This window comes from Hordeum vulgare, chromosome 4H (assembly GCF_904849725.1).
Source record: "Hordeum vulgare subsp. vulgare chromosome 4H, MorexV3_pseudomolecules_assembly, whole genome shotgun sequence".
Lineage (NCBI taxonomy): Eukaryota > Viridiplantae > Streptophyta > Magnoliopsida > Poales > Poaceae > Hordeum > Hordeum vulgare.
In genome coordinates, this window is record NC_058521.1 from 285,900,599 (window position 1) to 285,913,098 (window position 12,500).

Genomic DNA, 12,500 nt, shown 5'->3' on the forward strand with positions numbered 1-12,500 from the left:
GTTGAGCAGGCCTAGATCTACACTTCCACCAAGAGAAAATTAATTCCCCCCACTAATCCCTTGCAGATCTTGTTACTGTTGGGTGTTTGAGCACCCTAGACGGTTGAGGTCACCTCGGAGCCACATTCCATTGTGGTGAACCTCCGTGGTCTTGTTGGGAGCCTCCAAGCTTTGTGGGGAGATAGCCCCAACCTTGTTTGTAAAGGTTCGGTCGCCGCCTTCAAGGGCACCTATGGTGGAATCACGGCACCTTGCATTGTGTGAGGGCGTGAGGAGAATACGATGGTCCTAGTGGCTTATTTGGGAGCATTGTGCCTCCACACCACTCCAACGGAGACATACTTCATGTCAAAGGGAAGAAACTTCAACAACACATCCTCGTCTTCATCGGTTGCACTTGTGGTTATCTCTGACCTTTACATTGTGTATGTTAATGTAGTAGAGTATTTCTCACTTGCCTTAGCGATTATAGTTGGTAGCATCATATAGGTTTCTCTCCTATTGTCATTTTAGAGAACCTTTATGTTGCTAACCCTAACTTGTTAAGAATAGCTACAAATTGGTAGTTGCCTATTCACCCCCCCCCCCTCTAGTCAACCATATCGATCCTTTCAATTTGTATCAGAGCCACGTCTCTTTATTAAGGGTTTGACCACCCGAAGAGTATGGATGATGATGAGGGAGGAGCTCATGGGCAACCCGAGGCCATGGCCTTGACTTCGGTCCGAAGGGACGACTTGAATGCGGCTATGGCCAACCTAAGGATGTCCTTGACGAACGAAGTCAAGACCATGCTTAAAGATTTAATTAAGGGAACTAAAAGTTCTCCCTAACTGGCGTTGGTGGCTAAACCCACCAACACGGATTCAGAGGCCAATTCCTCCAAGGAAGCAGCTAAAGGTATGCGACCTTCTTCCCCTCCCGAAAATAATGGGACTGGAACCTATGTATGAGTTCCACCTCCCATGGTCTATGGAGGACCGGTTCCTACACCGTGTATTAATCCTGTTGGTCCTCCTCCTAAGCTTGTTAAGGGTGATTATGCTAACTGGGTGTTTTCCATTAAGTCTCATTTGAATCACAGCTCAACAAATTTATGGAGAATAATTGAGCAAGGCAAATATCCGCAAGACCCAAGCAACCTCACTCCAAGAGAAGAAGCGGACAATCAATATAATCACTCTGCATTATTTATTCTCCAGTCTGCAGTGCCTCGTGAAGATCTTCCTCACTTGGGCACTTCACTCTGGCTAAGGACTGTTGGGAGGACATTATGGTGCTGTACAAGGGAAGCTCAAGCATTCAACGGTCCAACTATGAAGTGGTTCTTGAGGAGGCCGATGAGTTTGTGATGAAGGAAGATGAGGACCCTCGTGATCTCTATCAAAGGGTGACTGCTATTGCTGTTGACCTCAAGGATCATGGGAGCAAGGATGTGGATGACAGATGGATCAAGCCCAATTTTCTCAAGGCCATCATGCCATTCAACAAAGCCATGTCATCCGTCATTCGCCAACGGGCAGATTTCCACTCCTTGTCCTCCAGTGAGGTGTTGGATGAAGTCATTGCAATGTTAATCATGAACAAGACCGCTGATAATGCTCTTGCTTGCGTTCGGTCAAAGACATCTTCACCCAACCTTGCCTTAAAAGCAAAGGCTGCTTCTGAAGAAGAAGAAGAGGAGGAGGAGGAAGAGGAACGCTGCCCTAAAGACACTAGTATGCTTATCACGAGCACATGGCTCTTGCGTCAAGGCAATTCCGGGGCCACAAGAGAAACTCAAGGCCTAATTTCTCCAAGAATAACTCAAGTGGGTTCAAGACCAAGCAACGTGTGAGGACATGCTATAACTGCGGCAATGTGAATCACGTCGTGGTGGAATGTCCCTATGAGAAGAGGGAAGACAACGGGGGCAAGATCATTCGCAAAGATAAAGCCAAGTCTTTCCCAAACAGGAACAACTTTGTCAAGAAACCCCATCCAAAGGGTACGGTAGCACTTGAAGAGTACCACTCCGATGATGATGACGATGATGATATTGTGGCAACGGCAACTGTAGCCATTGCCACCCCCTCTTCCAAGATGTCTCTCTTCAACGCCCCCAACGGTAACCGCATCACCAAGTGCCTTATGGCCAAAGGTATCGATCAGGTAACACCCAACATTAAGACCACCATCACTACTGCTTATTCATTGTTAAACTCTGTTGATAATAGTGATGTTGTGCAACTTAATGCGCATAATTTTGACAAATTTATGTGTAAAATCAAAGGATAATCCAAGAAGCACTTTGTTGCTCTTTTGGAACAACTGGGTGACGCTAATGACCTCATCGAGACTCATGAGGAGACTATCTCCGAGATGCAAGTACATAGTCGTGACTATGGCGATGAGATTGCTAAATTATCTATTGCTCTAGAAAAAGAGCGCAGTCTTTGTTTGGCTCTTGAGGAGTCACACAACGATGATTGTGCTAAATTACAAAAGGCGCTAGATCATCCTAGTGTCCTTAAGTCTGAAAAGGCTGCACTTGGGGTTGGCCATGACAGACTCAAGGAGGAGTTTGATACACTTGACAAGGCTCACAAGGTCTTGAAAGGTGCTCATTTCTCCCTGAAAGAGTCTCATGATCAACTCCAAGCAAAGCTTACAAAGGAGATCTCTACTTGTCATCCTTTTGTTATAATTGATAATGCTTGTACAACTAACCCTTTTTGTGAGCATGTACATCTTGTGGAGGAAAATGCTAAGTCGAAGGATCAACTTGAGAAGGGCCTTGTGTCATGCATCCAAGGTGAGAAGAACCTAAATGACCTTTCGAGTAATCAAAAGGGAGTTGTAGGAAAGGAGGGACTTTGACTTACATCCAAGTCGAAAAGGAAAAGGAAGAACAGGAACAAGCGATCCCCTACCCACATGGACATCTTTTTCAAAGAGGGCGAAGGGACTCAGAAGGAGAACAGGAACAAGGTGGAGGATGGTAGCATCAAGAAGGGCCAAACCATTCCTACCAACACAGCTAGCAAACTCAATCCATCTTATGTTTTATGTCGTGCTGGTGATGGGCATGTTTATGCCAGATTTGTTGGTTCTTACTATAAGTCCATTGAATGGGCTATTTGGGTTCCTAAGACCCATGTTTCTAGCATTAAAGGACCCATTCAAAAATGGGTACCTAAAACCAAACCTTGATCTATTGCACGAGTTTGCTTCCGGTGGGGTGTCATGGTTGCTCGATAGTGGAGCAGCAAATCAAATGACCGGAAGCAAGGACTTAGTGGTGGACGTGCATCCTTCCCCATCTATGCCCACCCATGTCCAATTCACCGATGCATCAACGTCCAAGGTATTGGGATTTGGTAAGGTGGTCATCTCTCAAGAGTTAACTATTGAGAAGGTCATGCTTGTTGAATCCCTTGCTTACAATTTACTTTTGGTTCGTCAACTTGCAATTCTGGGTTTTGCCAGTCTTGACACCATGGTCCTTTTGTGGAACAAGACTCTTAACAAGCAGGCGAACGGACGGAGAGTCGTCGGGCGGATGTCAGCAACGTGTCCATATAGGGCTGAAGCCGATCACGGATGCCAGTGCTGCAAGAAGGCAAGGAATTGTAAGAACGAGTCAGATGCACGCTGCTGAAACATGCGGTCAATCACCATTTTGTTGCGAGTAGTCCAAAGAGTCCACATCAAAGCTGCGAAGACCAGCCAGAACAGTCGGCGCTTTCCGCCAACCTGGATGGCCCTTACCTGTAGAAACTCTGCAAGGTCATGAGCCTCCCACTCCGGTCCTAGAGCCTCACACACAAAGCACTAGAGAGCATGTGTCGCGACGCAAGAGAATAGAATGTGAGTTCCTGTCTCCGGGAGGTGGCACATGGGGAAGGTGCCATTACCCGGACCATGGCGTTTCAGCACCTCGGTCCCCGAAGGTAGACGCTCGCGGAGAAGCTGCCAAATGAAAATCTTGATCTTCAGGGGTAACGGTGCCTTCCAAAGTGGGAAAAACCACGGAAGGACCGGCACCCGGCAGAGTGCCAGATAAGCCGAAGTAACGGAGAATTCTCACGATGGAGAAAGACTCCAAGAAGCACTGTCATTGGCCAACGAGGCCGGGAGAGGAACCACTGCCCTCAAGACCTCCCAATCCTGGGCCTCAGCTGGACCGAGGGAGCGGCGGAACGCAAAATTCCAACCGTCCTCAAAAGCTGCCGCAGAGACAAGGACAGCTGGGTCGTCACAGATAGCAAAGAGCCTCGGAAACCGCAATAGGAAAGGTTCTCCATGAAGCCAGGGGTCCAACCAAAACTGGGTCCCAGACTCATTACCCACCGAGAGTCGCAGACCCAACCTAATATCGGCCTTGATGCCTTGGATAGATTTCCAAAACTGCGACCCAAAAGAGTGCGAGCAAGCCAAGAGAGGTCTACCCCGCAAGTACTTGGCCTCAATAAGTTGAAGCCACAAACCCCCCTCTCCCTGCAGGATCCGCCACACCCACCAAACATGAGGGCGATGTTCATGCGGCGAGACACAGGGATGCCCAAGCCCCCTCTGTCCTTCGGCACGCAGATATCGGCCCACTTCACCATGTGGTATTTGGGTCGACCATCCTCTTCCTTCCAGAAGAACCTAGCCAGCTCCTTGTCAAAGACGCTATGCACACCTTCGGGCAAGATATACATGGGGAGGCTCGCAAGGTTAGAGCTAATGAGGATCGTTTTGCTGCCCTTAGATGTGAACCTGCTACACGAGGGCTCCGCACGGGACGTTACTTGTCCCACAAGCAGATCAAACCCACTAACCAAGACCCTGGACTCAGCCAGGGGCATCCCCAAATACGAAACGGGAAAGAAAGCCAGCTTGCAATTAAGGTTGTCCGCGATCCTGTGCTGCTCAGCCTCGGAGAATCCCCGGACCACAACCTCACTCTTATCAGAGTTAATCTTAAGTCCAGACATTTCCTCGAAGCACAGAAAAAGGAACTTAAGATTAGTAATGTCGAAGTCAGAGCCTGAGACCATGATCATGGTGTTGTCCGCATATTGGAGGTGGGAGACACGGTCGCCCGAGATGAGGTGACCAACCACCCCCTGGATATGGTCGGCTCGCTTGGCCTTATCCAGGATGCCTGCTAGGGCGTCGACAGCGATGTTGAAAAGCAAGGGGGATATAGGATCCCCTTGCTTTACCCCCGTGGAAGCCTAGAAAAAGGGTCCCACTTCGTCGTTGATGTTGACCGCCGTGTTACCAGATGTAACCAGTTGCATGATCCATGAACACCACCTCTCGTCAAATCCGCGTCGCCGCATCAGCAACCTCAAAAAGGACGAGTCAAGACGGTCATCCGCCTTCTGGGAGTCCAATTTGAGGAAGACCCCCTTAAGCCCCTTGGACGCCATCTTGTGGACAATCTCGTGGAGGGCAAGAATCCCATCATGAATCCGCCTGCCCTTCAGGAATGCAGACTGAAGGGGGTGGGCAATCCGTTTGACCACAAGGGACAAATGAGTGGCGCAAACCTTTGCGAAGATTCGCGCCAACACGTTGATCACCGTGATGGGACGGAATTGCCTGATATCCGAAGCCCCAACTACTTTGGGGATCAGAGCAATGACGCCAAAGTTGATCCTTCCCATGTCCAGGGTGCCAATATAGAACTCATGAAATATGGGCTTGATGAGTGGGCACAGGTTCTCCCAGAATCTCTCGAAGAAAACAACCGGGAGACCATCCGACCCCGTGGCCGAGCAGGCCTTCATAGAGGCAATCGCTTGACCGACCTCCTCCGGGGAGAAAGGGAGAGTAAGCTTCGCATTCTCTGCGTCGAATACCTGATCAGCAAGCGGCCAGAAGTCCACACAAAGGGAGGAGGCACCACGCGGCTCAGCCGAGAACAACTCCTTATAGAACGAGTATATATGGGATGAGATGTCCTCTCGGCTTTCTAGGAGAACATACCCATCCCAGAGGAAAGGAATGGCACATTTCCGCCTACGGCCATTAGCGATGGCCTGAAAGTAGGCAGTGTTCGCATCACCCTTCAGAAGCCAGTTCTGGCCCCCTTGACGCTGCCAGAATAGCTCCTCGTTCTTGAAGATGTCCATGAGCTAGGCCTCGAGGGAGTATCTCTGGATCCAGTCGTGCGGGGATAGACCCGGCAAGTCTGCCAGGTCATCCAGAACCCACAACCCTTCATGGCCTGTCGAGCCAACTTAGCACAGTGGTGCCAAATATCAACCGCACAGAAGACACGAGGCGGGGCCGATACCGCCAGATGCCAGCGGTCGCGAACCAGGTCACAGAAAACAGGTTGCTCCAGCTAGAACGTTTCAAAGCGGAAGCACCGGGATCTAGGAGGGGAACCTTCCCCCGATGAGAAAATCAAGGGCGTATGGTCAGAGCCAATCCACGTGACCGCCTTAAGGCAACAAAGATGGAACATCACTTCCCATTGAGCCAAACACAAAGACCCGATCCAAGACACCCCGTATGGGGTTCGCCTGTTTATTCGACCACGTGAACCTAGCCCCAACGCGGGCTATTTCACGGAGCACCAGGTCCGCAATGCAGTCATTGGAGAGACACATTCGGGGCCGATCCACATTAGGAGAGCTTTTATCAGAGGCCCACCTAATGAGGTCAAAGTCGCCGACCACCACCACCGGAGTGGTGCACCTTTCCACCTTGTTTTTCAACTCAGCGAGGAAGTCAGCAGACCGGCCATGGTCCGCTGGACCATAAATGATAATCACCTCCCAACTGAGGTGAACTCTTTGGTCAGTGACGGACATGCTCACGAAGAATTCCCCAAGGTCCATGTCCTCCACCGAGAACGTATCCTCCCTAACACCGATCAAGATGCCCCCAGAATGGCCCGCAATAGGCAGCCACTGCCATGCAAACTGGTGACGGGAAAGCCTCTGGAGCTCGAGCATGCTAAAATTCTGGCGAATCGTGTCCTGCAAACCCACTATGTCAACCTCTTCCTGTCGCATATAATCGATGAGCTGCCGCCGCCAGCAAATGAGGATGAAGCCCCTAATGTTCCAACGTAGGAGCTTCATTTAATAACCTCACTTGGAGTCCTACGCCCCGCAAGCAGGGCCGAGCTAGCCCGCCTGTCAATCGCGGGACAGGGGATAACCTTAGACGGGCGGCTACGCCGCCCCCGTGCAGAGGGGGTAACCGTGGCCCCCGGACCAAGGCAGGCTGACCGGGAGCTAGACCTACGCACCTTTAGACGGTGCTTTGTTGGGTTGAGATGTGTGGGGGGGGGGAGTCCGCGTAGCGCCCTCAGCGGGGAGGTAACCAAAAGGGAAGTCCCAGCAACAGTCGCCAACGAGGGGGCCGCACCAACCCTGGTCTCTCTATGACCAGGGTCAGTGGTCTCCTGGGAGCTGGGTTTACCACTGGTAGGATTGGCACGGGGTTCCGCCAGCGCCCCCTCGCGCTTCTCCTTTGGGCAAATAGCAGAAATCTGCTCCAGGGTAGGACCCTTCTCACCCCGGAACACAATGCCACTCTCGGTAGCCACTTCTGCTAGATGAGACAACGACTCGCAACCAAGAATAGAAAACTGAGATGCCCATCGGGAGGGAGCGGGAGGGAGGGTGGAGTTACCTGGGGACAGGTGGCGGGCAGCCGCGCGCAGGGTGGCCTTCTCCTGGATTGTAGGGACCCGGCCATCTAGGAGGAGGCGCGAATGGCTGAGACTCGCACTCTGACGCACAGACACCACCGGAGAGGCCTCCCCCCGAGCCTTGGAGACAGCAGCCTCAGGGGTCACCGCTGGCAGGACCAAGTACAGGGGCGGCGACAGCACCCGATCTTGGGATCCCAAGGCTGGGGAAGGGGACCCCGGCGAGCGAGAATAACATACCACCCCTGGAGAGCGAGGCGATGATGAAGGACACACCTCCATCCCCACACTCAGCACGTTCGCCTCCGTGAAGTCCAGGTCAACAGTCGTGGTAGCGACAGGAGAAGAGCCGCCCAGGACCTCCACCCCGTCCAGGACCACCAGGCTGGTGACGACAGGAGAAGGCCCGACGAGGACCACAGACCCAGTCCCAAACGCCACCCGGGAAGCCACCCCCCCATTGTCGCAAGGGCCAGCAACAGTGGAGACTGGGGTACGCTGGCCATCAGACGCGGTCGGCGTGACCCCAACATCACCATCATCCTCCTCACCGAAGGATCTCTCCTCAGACGAGCCCCCATCCCCATCCCGCCCGTCATCACCAGGCAGAGTGGCATCAGGGATCGGGCCGTGCAGGTCGGCCGTGGCCGGGGACTCGAGCTCAAAGGTGAGGTGCCGCCCTTGGAGCCAAATTAGAATATTAGGGACATACCATCAATCTCTGCCGGGGTTGGGCACAGGATCTCAATGCGGGCGGGGCCATCATCCTCGAAGGAGGCCAAATACGCGGTGACCAGCTTGCCCACTGGCTTGGATATCGCCTTGAGGATGTGCGTAAGCTTCCCTCCCCGCGGTGCCCCCGGGCCACCCCTAGGTAGGCCGTAGACAAGAACCCACACCTTCTCCAGAGGCGGAACAAGCTCAGGCTCCGCCATCGCAACATGGACGGAGATCAAGAACTTGTTGGTGGGGCAGCAGATGAACTCATGGGAGCACACCCAGAGCAGCTCGCCCGAGGGGAAGGGGACCGAGAATACTAGGGGAGCCGTCTCAGTCACCTTCCACATGAACTCGGAATCACGGAAGTCACCAATGTACGCGGCAAGCTCGACCTGAATGAGGTCAGCCGAGATCACCAACCCAGGCGGCAGGACCTGCTCGGGGGCCAGGGTGACCGAAGCCAGGTGTGGCCATGGCACCTCCTCCTCGATTTCCGCATCCACAAAGTAGAAGCTCCCCCTCTTGGTCCCGTACCCAAGGTAGGCAAGGGTCGTGGGGCACTGCGGAGGGGCTTCACACTCTAAGCGGAAGTGGCCCGCGCACCCACAGATGATGCACATCGTGTCTTCGCGGGAACACTGGCGAATGGCCCGCGTGGGGGGGGGGGGCTTCGTATCCACCTGCTCAGGAACACCCATCGGAGCCGGACAACCAACCACTCCAGGAGTCACTCCACACGCCTTCTTCTTCTTAGGCTTCTTCTTCTTCTTGGCCAGAGCCGGCATCGCCGACTACTCAGCAGACCTATGACCCGCTGAACGCCGCCCGGGAGACCAGTCATCCCGGCGCCAGTCCGCACCATCTGCCCTAGGTGGGCGCCAATCAGGCTGATGGCGAGCCTCGTGGGTCGGCCTCCGGTGCGCCGCACGAAGCGGACCAGTAGCATCCCGGTGATCCTTGCGGGAAGAGACGCCCCGTCCATGGCGCCAGTCCGGCTCCGAGGGCCGAGTGGCCGTTGCCCGAGAGACCGGCTCCCGAGGGGTCTGGCCATCCCGGACCCGAGCGGCCGTAGGAGGGTGAGCCAGCAACTCTGCCCGGAGCGCGTCCTCTCTGTCCACATCCTCGCGCACTAGGCGGGCAGCCTCCCAACGGGGTACATCCCCCTGCGAGCCCGAAAGCGGCAGGCGAGATTCTCTGGCCGGATCACGGGGAGGCGTAGGGCCGCCCAAGGAGGTGCCGGATTAGAACTCCAGGGACCTCTCCGCCCGGTCAGCCCCACCCCAGCCAGAACGCGAGGAGGTAATGGCGGACACCCCCTACGGGGTGGGCGCAGGCACACCATGCCCGGGCCGGGGCACCAAGCTCGCCGGCAGGGGGCGCTTCGGCCGTGCCTAACCGTCGTCGGCCGTCCGAGTCATCAAGACCTGGCGGTACGAGGGCCGTGACTCGGGGACACCGGGGCACGGGAGCGCAGGAGGAGGGAGCCGATGCACGGGAGCAGTGGTGCCAGATGGCGTCGACGTGGGGAGGAAAGGATACGCGGGCACGGCGCACGCGAGAAGAGCGTCGGGAGCAGGCGGCGGCGCGAGCTGAGCGAGGAAGGCAATTGGCAGCGAGACGAGGGAGAGGGGTTGGGTGGCCGAATCCGAGCTTGGAATGCCCCGCTGGACCTAGAGCCAGCGGGCCGGATCGGCTGGGACTAGCGTCCAACACCCGTTGGCCCAATCTAGAGTCTCACCACCGTCCCGTAAAGCCTCAGCCACGACATCGGCCAAAAGCACCCCCTGGCCCACTAGCGCGGCAGCCAACCCAGCCGCCGCCGGACCGCCCCGAGGCCCTAGGGCACAACCCCCGCAGCCGCGCCGTCCGAGCAGGCACCGACCACAGCACCGGCGCTGCCGGCACGCGAGGGCACGGGGGCCCAACGACGTTCAGGCCACCGCCGGCACTTGGAACGGGTGCCACCTGGGGGGATAGCCCGGGCAGCGCACCGAACCGCGCCAGGGCAGAGGAAGAACGGGGCACGCCGACCAGGAGGGGCTTCGCCGACCAGATAGGGTGGCTGTCGTAGGGCCGCCGGAGCCGACCTAGAGTCCGCCGACCACGCCCGCGGCCGGCCTGGACGGGACGCCGCCAGGAAAGCCCCCAGCTGCTACGGCGCGAGGGAGACCGGGAGCTCCACCTGGTCCGAATCATCTTCTTCCTCCGCCCAGTCTGCCCATGATATCTGCGAGTGGCCGAAGCAGAGGGAAGGGCCACGACGCATATCGAAAGCCGCCACCGGCGTGGGGGCCCGCCCCGGCGCCGAGAGGGGAACCACCATCAAGCAACCCGTCGGGGCACTCACCGAGCAGAAAGCTCGAATCTCAACCCTCCAAACCACCATTCAAGAAGACCGCCTCGAAGGAAATGGAGGCCAACATTGCCTACAACACTATGCCTCCTAAAGAGTTTATGCGGCACCGTCAGAGCAATCCTTATATCATGGAGAGAGTTCAGCTGAGAGGCTGTGATTGTTCTCGACAAAACAGCAAGCCCTGATATATCAAGATGTGATCTTGTCATTCAAGAAGATCTATGTCCCTATGCAATGATTGATGTGCATAATCTCTAGAGGTATCGTGATTATTTTGTAGAGGCTCTCTCTTTGATTAAGCAACTTGGTATTGAGGGTGTCATCACTTTCAATCATGACTTCGATCCAGATATTGTGGCCCAATTCTATGTCACTGTCCACTTTCATAGTGACGAGGATCATACTCTGACTTGGCTGACAAATGGCGAGAGGATGTCTAGAACATGGGGAGGGTTCATGAAGCTTCTAAATGTGCCTGATAAGAGGCCACGGACTGCTATTGGCTTTCGCCCTCATGCACAACCTGGTGCCACCCCCAAGGACAAGCTCCAGCAATTCAATGTGAGGAAGAATGTGCTTACCACGCTCTTGGATATCATGCACCGGATCTTCCGCAACATGCTGTTTCGTCGTGTTGGCAAGAAAGACGAGGTTCCTTCCTACTTGGTGGACATGCTTTTGATATGTAAGGAGGGAAGGACAAAGAACACTGGGCCACTCGACATATCTGATGTGATGTTCAATGAGTTTAAGAGTTCGATCTCTCACCGTAAGGTCCCCATCTATGGGCCTTACTTGTTCTTTTTCATCAAGAAAAAGTGGGCAGAGTCCTTTCCGCTAGTGCCCTTTCCTACTGGCTCTGGGTGTCTCAGCCATGACCGTATCAAGTTTCGCCATAAGGAGAAGTGGGCAAAAACCTCAACTTCGAGTTCTGCTCACCATGACAGGGAGACTGCTGCTGCTGAGGGAGGCCCTGCCTCGCATACTCGCTCCTATGTTGTGCCATCTTGGGCAGTGAAGTTGAAGGACCAGATGAAGACCCTCTTCTACATGTAGGCCAAGGGACAGTATCAGACTCAGGTGGCCCAAAAGGAGAACCGTCAGAGGCACAAGCGTGTCTACAGGACGTTTGATGTCCACATTTCGAGAGGCTCTGGGACATCATCACTACATAGGGTGAGTGGATGCAAGCACGAGACTACCAGTGGGGTGGGTCCGACGCTGAGGAGGAGCATGCTGCTAGACCATGCCGCGCCTTCCCCTTTGTGCCCTCATCGCCCGTCCTGAAGAGCAAGCTCCGCCGAGGGCCAACCAGGGGGGCCTACCGGCGGAGTCCTTCCGTGCCGGTCCTCGAGCATCCGCCGACTTGCTCGTGCTTATAGAGGTGGAGCAGTGCCTGGAGCAGGAGCGTCTGGAGACGAGGGAGCACCAGTTGTCACTTGCCGAGGAATCCCTTGCCTCTCGTGAAGCGAAGCTTCAGGAGGAGATAGACAAGGCGATGGCGGAGGCTCGACGTTCCCTTCTTCTCAATTACCATGCGAATTTGATGCTCTAGGAGTTCCGATTCCTCAAGCGTCATGGCTGCCTGCAAGATTCAGTCATTGCCCTCCGGAGAAGGTTGGATCAGGAACTGGAAAGCCGACAGGCCGCGCTAGACGCGCATGCCTCTACGGAGGGTAAACTGTCTAATATCTGCAAACAAGTGAAAGGCGCGGCTTCGCTGGTTGGAGAGGCTTCCGAAGAGGCAGCCCGCGCTCGCAGCCTTCAACCTCAGTGCTCCAG